Source organism: Salmo salar, chromosome 15, assembly GCF_965601325.2.
Source record: "Salmo salar chromosome 15, fSalSal1, whole genome shotgun sequence".
NCBI lineage: Eukaryota > Metazoa > Chordata > Actinopteri > Salmoniformes > Salmonidae > Salmo > Salmo salar.
The window spans coordinates 3,305,703-3,322,500 of record NC_138305.1 but is presented as its reverse complement, the minus strand read 5'-3'; the positions used below and the strand labels follow the sequence as shown (position 1 = coordinate 3,322,500).

The window sequence follows — 16,798 nt, the reverse complement described above, 5'->3', positions numbered from 1 at the left end:
AACTCCTCTGAATCAGAGAGGTGCAGGAGTGCTGCCTTAATACACATCCACAGGGAGCAGTGGGTTAACTACCTTGCTCAGGGGCAGAACAACAGATTTTTACCTTGTCAGCTCTGGGATTCGATCCAGCAACCTTTCACCTTTCAGCCCAACGCTCTAACCACTAGGGTACCTGCCGTCCTGAAGTGACAGACAGTCAAGCCCCACCTCTCCTCCCTGTGGCTCAGTTGGTAGAGCATGGTGTTTGAAACGCCAGCATGGTGTGTGCAACGCCAGGGTTGTGGGTTCGATTCCCACGGGGGGCCAGTGCATTTTTTTTTTTTTTTATAAAAATAAATGAAATGAAATGTAAGCATTCACTACTGTAAGTCGCTCTGGATAAGAGCGTCTGCTAAATGACTAAAATGTAAATGTAATGTAAATGCATGGTTCTACCCGGTGTCCCTCAGCTAGGCTCAGATTATAATCACTGTACTGGGGATTAGAGAGAGGCAGGCTGCATCACAACACAAAACATTTACACACCACAACAGATCGACAGTACACGGGCCAAACATTCCTCCTCGTTCAATTATGTACTCATTACACACACAACAACATCCCCATCAAGAGATTCCTTACAACACAGCATTCATCTCCTCCTATCTCTCTCTCTCCCTCCCTCTCTCTCTGTCTCGCTATATCCCACTCCCTCTCTCATCCTTCAGTGTCCCACCATCCTCTCTCTGTCTCATCCTTCAGTGTCCCACTATCCTCTCTCTCTGTCTCGCTATATCCCACTCCCTTTCTCATCATTCAGTGTCCCACCATCCTCTCTCTGTCTCATCCTTCAGTGTCCCACTATCCTCTCTCTCTGTCTCTCTATATCCCACTCCCTTTCTCATCCTTCAGTGTCCCACTATCCTCTCTCTCTGTCTCTCTATATCCCACTCCCTCTCTCATCCTTCAGTGTCCCACTATCCTCTCTCTGTCTCATCCTTCAGTGTCCCACTATCCTCTCTCTCTGTCTCTCTATATCCCACTCCCTCTCTCATCCTTCAGTGTCCCACTATCCTCTCTCTCTGTCTCTCTATATCCCACTCCCTTTCTCATCCTTCAGTGTCCCACTATCCTCTCTCTCTGTCTCTCTATATCCCACTCCCTCTCTCATCCTTCAGTGTCCCACCATCCTCTCCCTCTCTCATTCTTCAGTGTCCCACTATCCTCTCTCTGTCTCATCCTTCAGTGTCCCACTATCCTCTCTCTCTGTCTCTCTATATCCCACTCCCTCTCTCATCCTTCAGTGTCCCACTATCCTCTCTCTCTGTCTCTCTATATCCCACTCCCTCTCTCATCCTTCAGTGTCCCACCATCCTCTCCCTCTCTCATTCTTCAGTGTCCCACTATCCTCTCTCTGTCTCATCCTTCAGTGTCCCACTATCCTCTCTCTCTGTCTCTCTATATCCCACTCCCTCTCTCATCCTTCAGTGTCCCACTATCCTCTCTCTGTCTCATCCTTCAGTGTCCCACTATCCTCTCTGTCTGTCTCTCTATATCCCACTCCCTCTCTCATCCTTCAGTGTCCCACTATCCTCTCTCTGTCTCATCCTTCAGTGTCCCACTATCCTCTCTCTCTGTCTCTCTATATCCCACTCCCTCTCTCATCCTTCAGTGTCCCACTATCCTCTCTCTGTCTCATCCTTCAGTGTCCCACTATCCTCTCTGTCTGTCTCTCTATATCCCACTCCCTCTCTCATCCTTCAGTGTCCCACTATCCTCTCTCTGTCTCATCCTTCAGTGTCCCACTATCCTCTCTCTCTGTCTCTCTATATCCCACTCCCTCTCTCATCCTTCAGTGTCCCACCATCCTCTCTCTGTCTCATCCTTCAGTGTCCCACCATGCCTCTCCCTCTCTCATCCTTCAGTGTCCCACCATCCTCTCTCTGTCTCATCCTTCAGTGTCCCACTATCCTCTCTCTCTGTCTCTCTATATCCCACTCCCTCTCTCATCCTTCAGTGTCCCACCTTCCTCTCTCTCTGCCCCCTCCCCAGACATTTGCCCTCAATCGGTCATGAGAACACACAATTAGTGGGGATGGCTTCTCTCTCTCGCTCTGTGTATGTGTGCATGTTTTCATGTGTGTACCATACCGTGCATAGCCTAACAACACATTGCAATGTACTGCAAACCCTTGGTTCTACAGACCCCCAGCCAGTCCACTGGTAGGAGGCTGACGACACTGATGGAAGCAGGCAGCTCCAGCAAAGTTGAGATCAGACCCTGTTAAAAACACTTCTTAGACAGACAACGTGTCTGTGTCTGAGAGGGGACATTGGAGAGGAGACATTAGAGAGGAGACATTAGAGAGGAGACAGAGAGGAGACAATGGCGAGGAGACATTAGGGAGGAGACAGAGAGGAGACATTAGGGAGGAGACATTAGGGAGGAGACAGAGAGGAGACATTAGGGAGGAGACATTAGGGAGGAGACAGAGAGGAGACATTAGGGAGGAGACATTAGGGAGGAGACATTAGAGAGGAGACATTAGGGAGGAAACATTAGGGAGGAGACATTAGGGAGGAGACATTAGGGAGGAGACAGAGAGGAGACATTAGGGAGGAGACATTAGAGAGGAGACATTAGGGAGGAGACATTAGGGAGGAGACATTAGAGAGGAGACATTAGAGAGGAGACATTAGGGAGGAGACATTAGGGAAGAGACATTAGAGAGGAGACAATGGCGAGGAGACATTAGGGAGGAGACAGAGAGGAGACATTAGGGAGGAGACATTAGGGAGGAGACATTAGGGAGGAGACATTAGAGAGCAGACATTAGGGAGGAGACATTAGGGAGGAGACATTAGAGAGGAGACATTAGGGAGGAGACATTAGGGAAGAGACATTAGAGAGGAGACAATGGCGAGGAGACATTAGGGAGGAGACAGAGAGGAGACATTAGGGAGGAGACATTAGAGAGGAGACAGAGAGGAGACATTAGAGAGGAGACATTAGAGAGGAGACATTAGAGAGGAGACAATGGCGAGGAGACATTAGAGAGGAGACAGAGAGGAGACATTAGGGAGGAGACATTAGGGAGGAGACATTAGAGAGGAGACAGAGAGGAGACAGAGAGGAGACAGAGAGGAGACATTAGGGAGGAGACAGAGAGGAGACATTAGGGAGGAGACAGAGAGGAGACATTAGGGAGGAGACATTAGGGAGGAGACATTAGAGAGGAGACAGAGAGGAGACATTAGGGAGGAGACATTAGAGAGGAGACATTAGGGAGGAGACAGAGAGGAGACAATAGCGAGGAGACATTAGAGAGGAGACATTAGAGAGGAGACATTAGGGAGGAGACATTAGGGAGGAGACATTAGGGAGGAGACATTAGAGAGGAGACATTAGGGAGGAGACATTAGGGAGGAGACATTAGAGAGGAGACATTAGAGAGGAGACATTAGAGAGGAGACATTAGAGAGGAGACATTAGAGAGGAGACAATGGCGAGGAGACATTAGAGAGGAGACATTAGAGAGGAGACATTAGAGAGGAGACATTAGGGAGGAGACATTAGGGAGGAGACATTAGGGAGGAGACATTAGAGAGGAGACAGAGAGGAGACATTAGGGAGGAGATAGAGAGGAGACATTAGGGAGGAGACATTAGAGAGGAGACATTAGAGAGGAGACATTAGGGAGGAGACAGAGAGGAGACACAATTAGAGAGGAGACATTAGAGAGGAGACATTAGGGAGGAGACAGAGAGGAGACAATGGCGAGGAGACATTAGAAAGGAGACATTAGAGAGGAGACATTAGGGAGGAGACATTAGGGAGGAGACATTAGGGAGGAGACATTAGGGAGGAGACATTAGAGAGGAGACATTAGGGAGGAGACATTAGGGAGGAGACATTAGGGAGGAGACATTAGAGAGGAGACATTAGAGAGGAGACATTAGGGAGGAGACATTAGGGGGGAGACATTAGGGAGGAGACATTAGGGAGGAGACATTAGAGAGGAGACATTAGGGAAGAGACATTAGGGAGGAGACATTAGGGAGGAGACATTAGAGAGGAGACAGAGAGGAGACATTAGAGAGGAGACATTAGGGAGGGGCGGAGCAGAATGGCGAGGGTCTGGGTACAAGCGGAGCAGAATGGCGAGGGTCTGGGTACGAGCGGAGCAGAATGGCAAGGGTCTGGGTACGAGCGGAGCAGAATGGCGAGAGTCTGGGTACGAGCAGAACAGAATGGCGAGGGTATGAGTGGAACAGAATGGCGAGGGTCTGGGTATGAGCAGAACAGAATGGCGAGGGTTTAGGTACGAGCGGAGCAGAGCGTCCAACCGCTGTGGACTGTGTCTTGATAACCAAGCTGCTTATGGTCTCTGCTAGAGGTCCACCGATTAATCGGAATGGCCGATTAATTAGGGCCGATTTCAAGTTTTCATAACAATCGGAAATCGGTATTTTTGGACGCCGATTTGGCAGATTTAAAAAAATAAGAATATATATATTTTTTTTACCTTTATTTAACTAGGCAAGTCAGTTAAGAACACATCCTTATTTTCAATGATGGCCTAGGAACGGTGGGTGAACTGCCTTGTTCAGGGGCAGAACGACAGATTTATACCTTGTCAGCTCGCGGATTCAATCTTGCAACCTTACGTTAACTAGTCCGACGCTCTAACCACCTGCTTTACATTGCACTCCACGAGGAGCCTGCCTGTTACGCGAATGCCGTAAGAAGCCAAGGTAAGGTGCTAGCTAGCATTAAACTTATCTTATAAAAAACAATCAATCAATCATAATCACTAGTTAACTACACATGGTTGATGATATTACAGCAGCAGGCTCGTAAGCATTCATTCAAACAGCACTTTCGTGTGTTTTGCCAGCAGCTCTTCGCTGTGCTTCAAGCATTGCACTGTTTATGACTTCAAGCCTATCAACTCCCAAGATTAGGCTGGTGTAACCGATGTGAAATGGTTAGCTAGTTAGCGGGTGCGCGCTAATAGCATTTCAAACGTCACTCGCTCTGAGACTTGGAGTAGTTGTTCCCCTTGCTCTGCATAGGTAACGCTGCTTCGAGGGTGGCTGTTGTCGATGTGTTCCTGGTTCGAGCCCAGGTAGGGGCGAGGAGAGGGACGGAAGCTATGCTGTTACACTGGCAATACTAAAGTGCCTATAGGAACATCCAATAGTCAAAGGTATATGAAATACAAATCATATAGAGAGAGAAATAGTCCTATAATAACTACAACCTAAAACTTCATTACCTGGGAATATTGAAGACTCATGTTAAAAGGAACCACCAGCTTTCATATGTTCTCATGTTCTGAGCAAGGAACTTAAACGTTAGCTTTCTTACATGGCACATATTTCACTTTTACTTTCTTCGACAACACTTTGTTTTTGCATTATTTAAACCAAATTGAACATGTTTCATAATTTATTTGAGGCTAAATTGATTTTATTGATGTATTATATTAAGTTAAAATAAGTGTTCATTCAGTATTGTTGTAATTGTCATTATTACAAATAAAAAAAATAAAAAAATTGTTCGATTAATCGGTATCGGGTTTTGGCCCTCCAATACTCGGTATCGGCGTTGAAAAATCATAATCGGTTGACCTCTAGTCTCTGCAGAACAAATACACTTAAACTATGAGCTAATCCCCGTGCAGCAGGCAAACTAACCAGGATCAGGGCCCCATACGGACAACCATGCTGCTTCACTAAGTCCTGTACACAATCAGTATGCATGCACCTGGTGATCCACTAGTAAACAAAGTCATTAATCTGTCTGACGATCTGGCTGGCCAGTCAGTCAGCCAGACAGTCAGTCAGCCAGCCAGTCGGTCAGCCAAGACAGTCAGTCAGCCAGTCAGACAGCCAGCCAGCCAGTCAGCCAGCCAGTCAGGCAGCCAGCCAGCCAGTCAGCCAGTCAGTCAGCCAGACAGTCAGCCAGTCAGTCAGACAGCAAGACAGCCAGACAGTCAGCCAGCCAGACAGACAGTCAGCCAGCCAGACAGTCAGCCAGCCAGACAGTCAGCCAGACAGCCAGACAGGCAGCCAGCCAGCCAGCCAGTCAGCCAGTCAGCCAGGCAGCCAGCCAGTCAGTCAGCCACTCAGCCAGTCAGACAGTCAGACAGATGGTACAGGTGTTAGTTTAGGTACTAGTACTACTGGGAGTAGATTATACTGTATCCTTCTTAGAACTGAGCTGAGTGTACTCTATATGAGCCCTGGCAGTGTGTGTGTGTGTGTGTGTGTGTGTGTGTGTGTGTGTGTGTATGCCATGCAGTGTCTACTGCTGCACTTCAGACATCTCAGCAAGAGGAGATAGCTCTCCCATGAGGACTGACATGCTGGTCTTATTTAAGACAAGAAAACACACACACACACACACACACACACACACACACACACACACACACACACACACACACACACACACACACACACACACACACACACTTCTGATCTGACACACTCAAAGCTCCCACACCATACAGACACATATGCAAATGCACAAATGCACACACGGACGCAAATGCACGTACACACACAAACCACCTACAGCCACAGACACCTGTCCGAGCTATCCTGCAACCCTGGCTACTATCCTCTATGCTATCTCCTGTCTCCCCCTGAGTACTATCCTCTCTGCTTTCTCCTGTCTCCCCGAGTACTATCCTCTCTGCTATCTCCTGTCTCCCCGAGTACTATCCTCTCTGCTATCTCCTGTCTCCCCCTGGCTACTATCCTCTCTGCTATCTCCTGTCTCCCCCTGGCTACTATCCTCTATGCTATCTCCTATCTCCCCGAGTACTATCCTCTCTGCTTTCTCCTGTCTCCCCGAGTACTATCCTCTCTGCTATCTCCTGTCTCCCCCTGGCTACTATCCTCTCTGCTATCTCCTGTCTCCCCCTGGCTACTATCCTCTCTGCTATCTCCTGTCTCCCCCCTGGCTACTATCCTCTCTGCTATCTCCTGTCTCCCCCTGGCTACTATCCTCTCTGCTATCTCCTGTCTCCCCCTGGCTACTATCCTCTCTGCTTTCTCCTGTCTCCCCGAGTACTATCCTCTCTGCTATCTCCTGTCTCCCCCTGGCTACTATCCTCTATGGTATCTCCTGTCTCCCCCTGGCTACTATCCTCTCTGCTATCTCCTGTCTCCCCCGAGTACTATCCTCTCTGCTATCTCCTGTCTCCCCCCGAGTACTATCCTCTCTGCTATCTCCTGTCTCCCCCCGAGTACTATCCTCTCTGCAATCTCCGGTCTCCCCCTGAGTACTATCCTCTCTGCTAACTCCGGTCTCCCCCTGACTACTATCCTCTCTGCTAACTCCGGTCTACCCCTGAGTACTATCCTCTATGCTATCTCCTGTCTCCCCCGAGTACTGTCCTCTATGCTATCTCCGGTCTCCCCCTGGCTACTATCCACTCTGTGATCTCCTGTGTCCAGTGTGAACAGCATAAGTACTATCGTCTCTGCTATCTCCTGTATCCAGTGTGAACGGCATGAGTACTATCCTCTCTGCTATCTCCTGTATCCAGTATGAACAGCATGAGGTCATATCTCTATCTATTCCTATCTGGTCCAGTGTGAACGGAACGAGGCCATATCTCTATCTGTTCCTATCTGGTCCAGTGTGAACGGCACGAGGCCATATCTCTATCTGTTCCTATCTGGTCCAGTGTGAACGGCACGAGGCCATATCTCTATCTGTTCCTATCTGGTCCAGTGTGAACGGCACGAGGTCATATCTCTATCTGTTCTTATCTGGTCCAGTGTGAACGGCATGAGGTCATATCTCTATCTGTTCCTATCTGGTCCAGTGTGAACGGCATGAGGTCATATCTCTATCTGTTCCAGGGAGCCAGATGTAGCGTAAAACACGCCTACTGGACCCACAGGATGGACTGACCTGACACATTGCTTCCCCCTATCCACCCGGAAACAACTGTTCCCATCCCACCCCGCACCCACCCAACTGTCCACAGACTGATAGACTGACTGACCGTCATGCAAATCACACAGCTAAATGCCACCAACCTCCAAATGATGCAAAAATCCTCACCCACTCTGCTAGCACGAGAGATGGAGATCTTCTCATCACACACACATACACACACACACACTGACTGAGATCTCTGGGAGTATGAGTCTCTAATATTCATCAGCAAATTAAAATAAGTAAAAAGTGTTTCTCAGGACAACTGCCTCTAGGAGCAGTACACTTTTCAACCACAGGTGTAGCTATCTGCCGGAAGACAACTTTCCCTGATACGCAACTTAACATACTTCATACTGTGACACTCGCTCCTACAACCAAACAACTAGTCTACAACCAAACAAAGACAAGCAAGAAAGCCAGGGAGCGGAAAATAATTGAGAGAGCGAGTTTAGGAGAGAGCAAGGGATCTAAGGGAAAGTGGAGAGCAGGGAGAGAGAGCAGAGAGAGAGAGAGCAGAGAGAGAGAGCGAGAGAGCATGGAGAGAGGGAGAGAAGGAGAGAGGGAAAGAGGGAGAGAGAGCATGGAGAGAGGGAGAGAAGGGAGAGAGGGAGAGAGGGAAAGAGGGAGAGAGAGCAGGAAGAGACTTTGTCCTCTAGGGATCAGAGCTAGAGACTTTGTCCTCTAAGGATCAGAGCTAGAGACTTTGTCCTCTAAGGATCAGAGCTAGAGACTTTGTCCTCTAAGGATCAGAGCTAGAGACTTTGTCCTCTAAGGATCAGAGCTAGAGACTTTGTCCTCTAAGGATCAGAGCTAGAGACTTTGTCCTCTAAGGATCAGAGCTAGAGACTTTGTCCTCTAGGGATCAGAGCTAGAGACTTTGTCCTCTAAGGATCAGAGCTAGAGACTTTGTCCTCTAAGGATCAGAGCTAGAGACTTTGTCCTCTAGGGATCAGAGCTAGAGACTTTGTCCTCTAAGGATCAGAGCTAGAGACTTTGTCCTCTAAGGATCAGAGCTAGAGACTTTGTCCTCTAAGGATCAGAGCTAGAGACTTTGTCCTCTATGGATCAGAGCTAGAGACTTTGTCCTCTAGGGATCAGAGCTAGAGACTTTGTCCTCTAGGGATCAGAGCTAGAGACTTTGTCCTCTAGGGATCAGAGCTAGAGACTTTGTCCTCTAAGGATCAGAGCTAGAGACTTTGTCCTCTAAGGATCAGAGCTAGAGACTTTGTCCTCTATGGATCAGAGCTAGAGACTTTGTCCTCTAGGGATCAGAGATAGAGACTTTGTCCTCTAAGGATCAGAGCTAGAGACTTTGTCCTCTAAGGAGGTGAGTGATCATCTCTCTCCTTCTCTAGTACCAGTATGAGGAAGCAGGTGTTTCCAGCGGGGTTGTAGAGCACCACCACGGTGCTTCTACATTCCTCCGGTTTGAGCCACGGTCCTCCCAGGAGAGGCCCCTCCGGCCTGGGTCCAGCTTTACCCGGCCACCCTGCTGCCCTCCACCGGCCCTGGTCCCGGCCCCCTCCACCCTGGCCGTCATCCGTGTGGTGCAGCCATGGACTCCCCCATGCTGCCCTCCACCGGCCCTGGTCCCGGCCCCCTCCACCCTGGCCCTCATCCGTGTGGTGCAGCCATGGACTCCCCCGTGCTGCCGAACACCGGCCCTGGTCCCGGCCCCCTCCACCCTGGCCCTCATCCGTGTGGTGCAGCCATGGACTCCCCCGTGCTGCCGAACACCAGTCCCCCAACTGCAGGCAGTCCAGATTCATCGCTCATCTCATCTCCCGCGATCTCATCGACACCCGCTGACGTTTCTTATCCATGGCTCGGCTACGTTCGAGTCATGTCTGGCTCAGTGCTCTGTTTGTATGGCACCAGACTAGGCTGGTTTGGTTCAGACCCTGACACCATGGTGCGGTGGGGCGCAGCAGAGAACCCAGCGAGCAGCCCTCCGGTCGGTCGTACAGTCCTATGCCTACTGGAGACAGCTCAATCCCATTAAACTGGCGTGGCATAACAGATTAGTCGACCCAGGGGCAACTAAAAATAAACACAACTCACGCTTCCTCCTCCTCCTCCCCGCAGAGTCCTGAGTGTGAACCCACTTCCTGCGGAGAGCTGTCAACACGTCAACCGCCTCGCTACACAACACAAGTCATGCGGGCGGCGGGCGGGACGGGAGTCAGGGTCTCTCATCCGTCCGACAGGTCCTCCCTCCCTCCCTCCTGCAACGCTCTCCTTTCCCTCCTCCACTATTCATTCTCTCTCTCTCTGTCTCTAAGGGCTTTATTGGCATGGGAAACATATATTTATATTGGCAAAGCGAGTGAAATAGACAATAAACAAAAAGGGAAATTAACAAATAAACATTACACTCACAAAATTTTTTTTTTTTTTTTAAATCTAGACATTTGAAATGTTCTACTATTGGCTGAGTACGGTGTTGTAACACAATGTGAAAACACGGTAGTTAAAGTAGGAAGATAAACAGATCCACATGGGTTGTATTCACAATGTTGTTGTGTTCCACTGGTTGCCCTGGAAACAGGTCTCACACCTTAATATGATATTTCACCTCAAATTCTTTGTGGGTCTGTGTAATCTGAGGGAAATATGTGTCTCTAATATGGTCATACATTTGGCAGGAGGTTAGGAAGTGCAGCTCAGTTTCCACCTCATTTTGTGGGCAGTGTGCACATAGCCTGTCTTCTCTTGAGAACCATGTCTGCCTATGGCAGCCTTTCTCAATAGCAAGGCTATGCTCACTGAGTCTGTACATAGTCAAAGCTTTCCTTAAGTTTGGGTCAGTCACAGTGGTCAAGTATTCTTCCACTGTGTTCTCTCTGTTTAGGGTCAAATAGCATTCTAGTTTGCTCAGTTTTTTTGTTAATTCTTTCCAATGTGTCAAATAATTATCCCCTCTACCCTCACTCCCCCCCCCCCCCCTCTCTCTCTTTCTCTCTCTCTCTCTCTCTCTCTCTCTCTCTCTCTCTCCCTCTCTCCCTCTCTCTCTCTCAGGAAACATCAAATTACCCCAATTCGCCCGCTCCCTCCAGTTTTACGTAATCCTAATACAATGCTGCCCTAAATTCTCTTTCTCACACACACACACACACACACACACACACACACACACACACACACACACACACACACACACACACACACACACACACACACGAGACTAATTGTGTGTCCTCATGACTGACTGAGGGCAAATATCTGTTGGGAGAGACCTCCAATGACACAGCAACAAGGGATGAGGGGATGGGGGGGCAGAGACCTCCAATGACACAGCAACAAGGGATGAGGGGATGGGGGGGGGGCGAGACCTCCAATGACACAGCAACAAGGGATGAGGGGATGGGGGGGGGGCAGAGACCTCCAATGACACAGCAACAAGGGATGAGGGGATGGGGGGTGGCAGAGACCTCCAATGACACAGCAACAAGGGATGAGGGATGGGGGGGGGGGCAGAGACCTCCAATGACACAGCAACAAGGGATGAGGGGATGGGGGGGGGGGGCAGAGACCTCCAATGACACAGCAACAAGGGATGAGGGGATTGGGGGGGTTGTTGTTGTGTGTGTAATGAGTGCATAGTTGAACGAGGAGGAATGTTTGGCCTGTGTACTGTCAATGTTTTGTGTACATCTGTTGTGTTGCGTTATGTTATGCCTGGCTGTGTTGTGAAGATGTGTGTTGGGTTGTATTGTATTGTTGTGTTGTGTAGATGTGTGTTGTATTGTTGTGTAAATGTTGTTTTATTGTTTTGTTGTGTAGATGTGTGTTTAATTGTTGTGTTGTGTAGATGTGTGTATTGTATTGTTGTGTGTATTATATTGTTGTGTAGATGTGTATTGTTGTGTAGATGTGTATTGTATTGTTGTGTTGTGTGTATTGTGTTGTGGTGTAGATGTGTATTGCATTGTTGTGTTGTGTGTATTGTGTTGTGGTGTAGATGTGTATTGCATTGTTGTGGTGTGTGTATTGTTGTGTAGATGTGTGTTGTATCGTATTGTTGTGTAGATGTGTGTTTGTTGTGTTGTGTAAATGTTGTTTTATTGTTTTGTTGTGTAGATGTGTGTTTAATTGTTGTGTTGTGTAGATCTGTGTTGTATTGTTGTGTGGTGTAGATGTGTGTTGTATTGTTGTGTTGTGTAGATGTGTGTATTGTATTGTTGTATTGTGTGTATTATATTGTTGTGTAGATGTGTATTGCATTGTTGTGTTGTGTGTATTGTGTTGTGGTGTAGATGTGTATTGCATTGTTGTGGTGTGTGTATTGTTGTGTAGATGTGTGTTTGTTGTGTTGTGTGTATTGTTGTGTAGATGTGCGTTGTATTGTATTGTTGTGTTTTGTATTGCATTGTTGTGTAGATGTGTGTATTGTTGTGTTGTGTTTTGGTGCAGCCTTCTTGCCTCTCTTTAATCTCTACTAGTTGTAAACTGAGCCTAGCTGAAGGACACTGGGTTAGAGTTGTCCTTCTCCGCCCGAACCTGACGTGGCCCAATGATATCGGTCGGTTTCTGGCTTGCCGTGTAACGGACTGTCTGGGTACCTTTTCCTACCGATCCCTCTCAGCAGAAACAGACACTAGCAGCGCCAGGATTCCAGTATTGGTCGGGCCAAAGAAATGTGTCGCCATGAAACACATTTTTATGATCATTGAAATTTTCCAAATTGCGATACGAATAAGCTGAAGTGCACTACGAATAAGCTGAAGTGCACTACGAATAAGCTGAAGTGCACTACGAATAAGCTGAAGTGCACTACGAATAAGCTGAAGTGCACTACGAATAAGCTGAAGTGCACTACAAATAAGCTGAAGTGCACTACAAATAAGCTGAAGTAAGTGCACTACGAATAAGCTGAAGTGCACTACAAATAAGCTGAAGTAAGTGCACTACGAATAAGCTGAAGTGAATGATGATCAATGAAACCATGACAGACATGGCATCTCAGAATCAGGAGTAGCCCATATTTCAGTGGCATCTGTTAACGCTGATACAGCCTAACAAAATATGACTGCCCTGCTAAAGAGCCTTGTTGGACCTTTTAAACCATCGAAAAAAAGACCCATAAATGATACAAATGTCATTTCAGAATAAAACATACATTCAAAACACAGGGCTTTTGAGCGATTATTTAAATGGGTGTTTAAAAGAAAATCTAGTTATTTATTTAGGCCTATTGTTTAATTATTCAATGCTACCTTTATTTGTTTTCAAAATAAAATGCTGGTTGTATTTAAACGCATAAATGACTCGTATGCTGTGTAACAACATGAATGAATGATTGATTATCATGTTGAAGTAAGTTACATTAGATAAAACAGGATGTGCTCGAACAGCTTGATGGTGGATAGATTATATAAGGCTCCTCTATACGTGAATCAAAAGCCAAATAACACACTTGATTTAGGCTACATGATAGCATGCTAAATGTTTCTGATCAGTGACAGATAAACACTTGATTTAGGCTACATGATAGCATGCTAAATGTTTCTGATCAGTGATAGATAAACACTTGATTTAGGCTACATTATAGCATGCTAAATGTTTCTGTTCAGTGATAGATAAACACTTGATTTAGGCTACATTATAGCATGCTAAATGTTTCTGTTCAGTGATAGATGCACTATACCACATCCAGCCAGAGATCAATTAGCCTAATGAAATATACAGACAGAGATTCAGTGAAACAAAATCACACTGATTGATTAAGACAAGTCGCAGGCTTTTGGTCGGCAGCTGCCTAGAAGGCCAGCATCCTGGAGTTGCCTCTTCACTGTTGACGTTGAGACTGGTGTTTTGAGGGTACTATTTAATGATGCTGCCAGTTGAGGACTTGTGAGGCGTCTGTTTCTCAAACTAGACACTCTAATGTACTTGTCCTCTTGCTCAGTTGTGCCTCCTACGCCTCTTTCTATTCTGGTTAGAGCCAGTTTGCGCTGTTCTGTGAAGGGAGTAGTACACAGCGTTGTACGAGATCTTCAGTTTCTTGGCAATTTCTCGAATGGAATAGCCTTCATTTCTCAGAACAAGAATAGACTGACGAGTTTCAGAAGTAAGGTCTTTGTTTCTGGCCATTTTGATCCTGGAATCAAATCCACAAATGCTGATGCTCCAGATACTCAACTAGTCTAAAGAAGGCCAGTTTTATTGCTTCTTTAATCAGAACCGTTTTCAGCTGTGCTAAAGTAATTGCAAATGGGGTTTCTAATGATCAATTAGCCTTCTAAAATGATAAACTTGGATTAGCTAACACAACTTGCCATTGGAACACAGGAGTGATGGTTGCTGATAATGGGCCTCTTTACACCTATCTAGATATTCCATAAAAAAAATCATCCGTTTCCAGCTACAATAGTCATTTACAACATTAACAATGTCTACACTGTATTTCGGATCAATTTGATGTTATTTTAATGGACAAAAAATGATTTTCTTTCAAAAACAAGTACATTTCTAAGTATATATATATATATATATATAACATAACATATCCTACTGCAGCTTAAGACTCGCTATAAGAATACATAGACTTGCTATAAGCATTCATAACAGCTCATAGCTCCACCACTCTGTCAGACATGAACTAGACTGCTGTCATCAGGTTTATAAGGCACTTCTCTTCTCCCATCATCTCTGAAATGGATGACATCATCATAACGTATAGTCAGTCTACAGTCAGGTGGCTTTTAATAAATTATATTAGGAAGTAAAAAGTGCACCATAAGACATCGGCATGCTGAATCTGAAGCGTTAGAGCACCTTCTCCTCTCTGCTGAAAAGCTAGTGTGTCTGGAAATCGGTCTTTAAAGTAACATCTAACAGTTTATTCATGAAATGTATTCATGAAATGTATTCATGAAATGTATTTACGGAATGTACTTAACAAGGACAGTGCAAATGAATCAACAATCTATTGTTGAAAATGGAAGAGCTGTTTGTTGATGTGAAATTGAAAGTACAATATCTACAGTGTAGCTACCGTAGCATGGATACGGCATCTCTCTTTCTGTCCTCATCTCTCCTTTCCTTCCTTCCTTCCTTCCTTCCCTCCCTCGATCCTTTCCATCCCTTCCTCTCTCTCCATCTTCTCTTTTTGACTCATACAGGGGCTTTTCTTACAACATGCGTGTGTGTGTGTGTGTGTGTGTGTGTGTGTGTGTGTGTGTGTGTGTGTGTGTGTGTGCGTTTGTGCGAACCCGTGCGCGGGCGTGTATGCGTGTGTGTATGCGAGGGCGTGTGTTTGCGGGCGTGTGTGTGTGTGTGTGTGTGTGTGGTCAGGACTACTGTAGATCATAGGGTTGTCTGCAGGTGGCCCTCACAGCTTCAGACAGGCTGCTCTCCACTGTGCCAGAACAGATCTCTGTCATGAACGCAAACACACACACACACACACACACACACACACACACACACACACACACACACACACACACACACACACACACACACACACACACTATAGGTCAAATGCACAGAGACAGCCAGACATACATGGACAGAGGCAGACAGAAGTGTGCCCACAGCAGACAGACACACAGCAGACAAACACGCAGCAGACAAACACGCAGCAGACAAACACGCAGCAGACAAACACGCAGCAGACAAACACGCAGCAGACAAACACGCAGCAGACAAACACGCAGCAGACAAACACGCAGCAGACAAACACGCAGCAGACAAACACGCAGCAGACAAACACGCAGCAGACAAACACACAGCAGACAAACACACAGCAGACAAACACACAATAAATACATGAGAATTAACTGAGTAAACCCGGGTGTTAATGAACTCTTAAATCATAGGCATGATAATGAACTCTTCAATCATAGTGTTGGGTTCTGAGAATACGAAATCTACTTATTCATGTCACTGAGGGAGAGAGGGTAATGTATAACGTTTACATTATATCAGGTATCCTATTGAAGAATTTAGTCCAGGGAAGCGATCACATGCGGCAGGCATTGATAAAGGGGAGAGAGCTTTGGATTAGACACCAAGGGGATTGAGGTCACGTCAGGTCACCTTAAGGGAGGAGGAATGGTTTATTACCCCATCACTTCCTCTTCCTGTTGAACCATAACAGATGTAAAGTGTTGGAGAGGAGGAGGAGTGCATCTAATCTGGAGTATATATACTTGTGTTGATGGAAACATGTTTAGTCTAATGCAGCTGTATTGATCCTCTGGGAAGAATAAACGTGGTTAAGCTTTCATAGTGTCCGTTGAGTTCTTTACTCTGAGAATCAGAACCAAATAATAGGCATGATAATGAACTCGTATATTACAGCGATGATAATGAACTCGTATATTACAGCGATGATAATGAACTCTTATATCATAGCGATGATAATGAACTCTTATATCACAGCGATGATAATGAACTCTTATAGCATAGAGATGACAATGAACTCTTATATCATAGCGATGATAATGAACTCTTATATCATAGAGATGATAATGAACTCTTATATCATAGAGATGACAATGAACTCTTATAGCATAGAGATGACAATGAACTCTTATATCATAGCGATGATAATGAACTCTTATATCATAGCGATGATAATGAACTCTTATATCATAGAGATGACAATGAACTCTTATAGCATAGAGATGACAATGAACTCTTATATCATAGCGATGATAATGAACTCATATCATAGCGATGATAATGACATTGTACATCATAGCGATGATAATGAACTCATATCATAAGCGATGATAATGAACTCATATCATAACGATGATAATGAACTCGTATATTACAGCGATGATAATGAACTCTTATATCATAGCGATGATAATGAACTCTTATATTACAGCGACGATAATGAAC

General features: G+C 46.1%; 1 protein-coding gene and 1 non-coding gene across 6 annotated transcripts in view; one reads left to right on the top strand and one right to left on the bottom strand.

The window, feature by feature from the left end:
- tjp2b (tight junction protein 2b (zona occludens 2)) overlaps positions 1-16,798 on the bottom strand; it is a 302,522-nt gene that overhangs the window by 127,547 nt on the left and 158,177 nt on the right. The window lies entirely within an intron of this gene.
- Positions 211-307, top strand: trnas-uga (transfer RNA serine (anticodon UGA)). The gene is made up of 2 exons: positions 211-249; positions 270-307. It is a non-coding gene; the product is annotated as a tRNA-Ser (tRNA).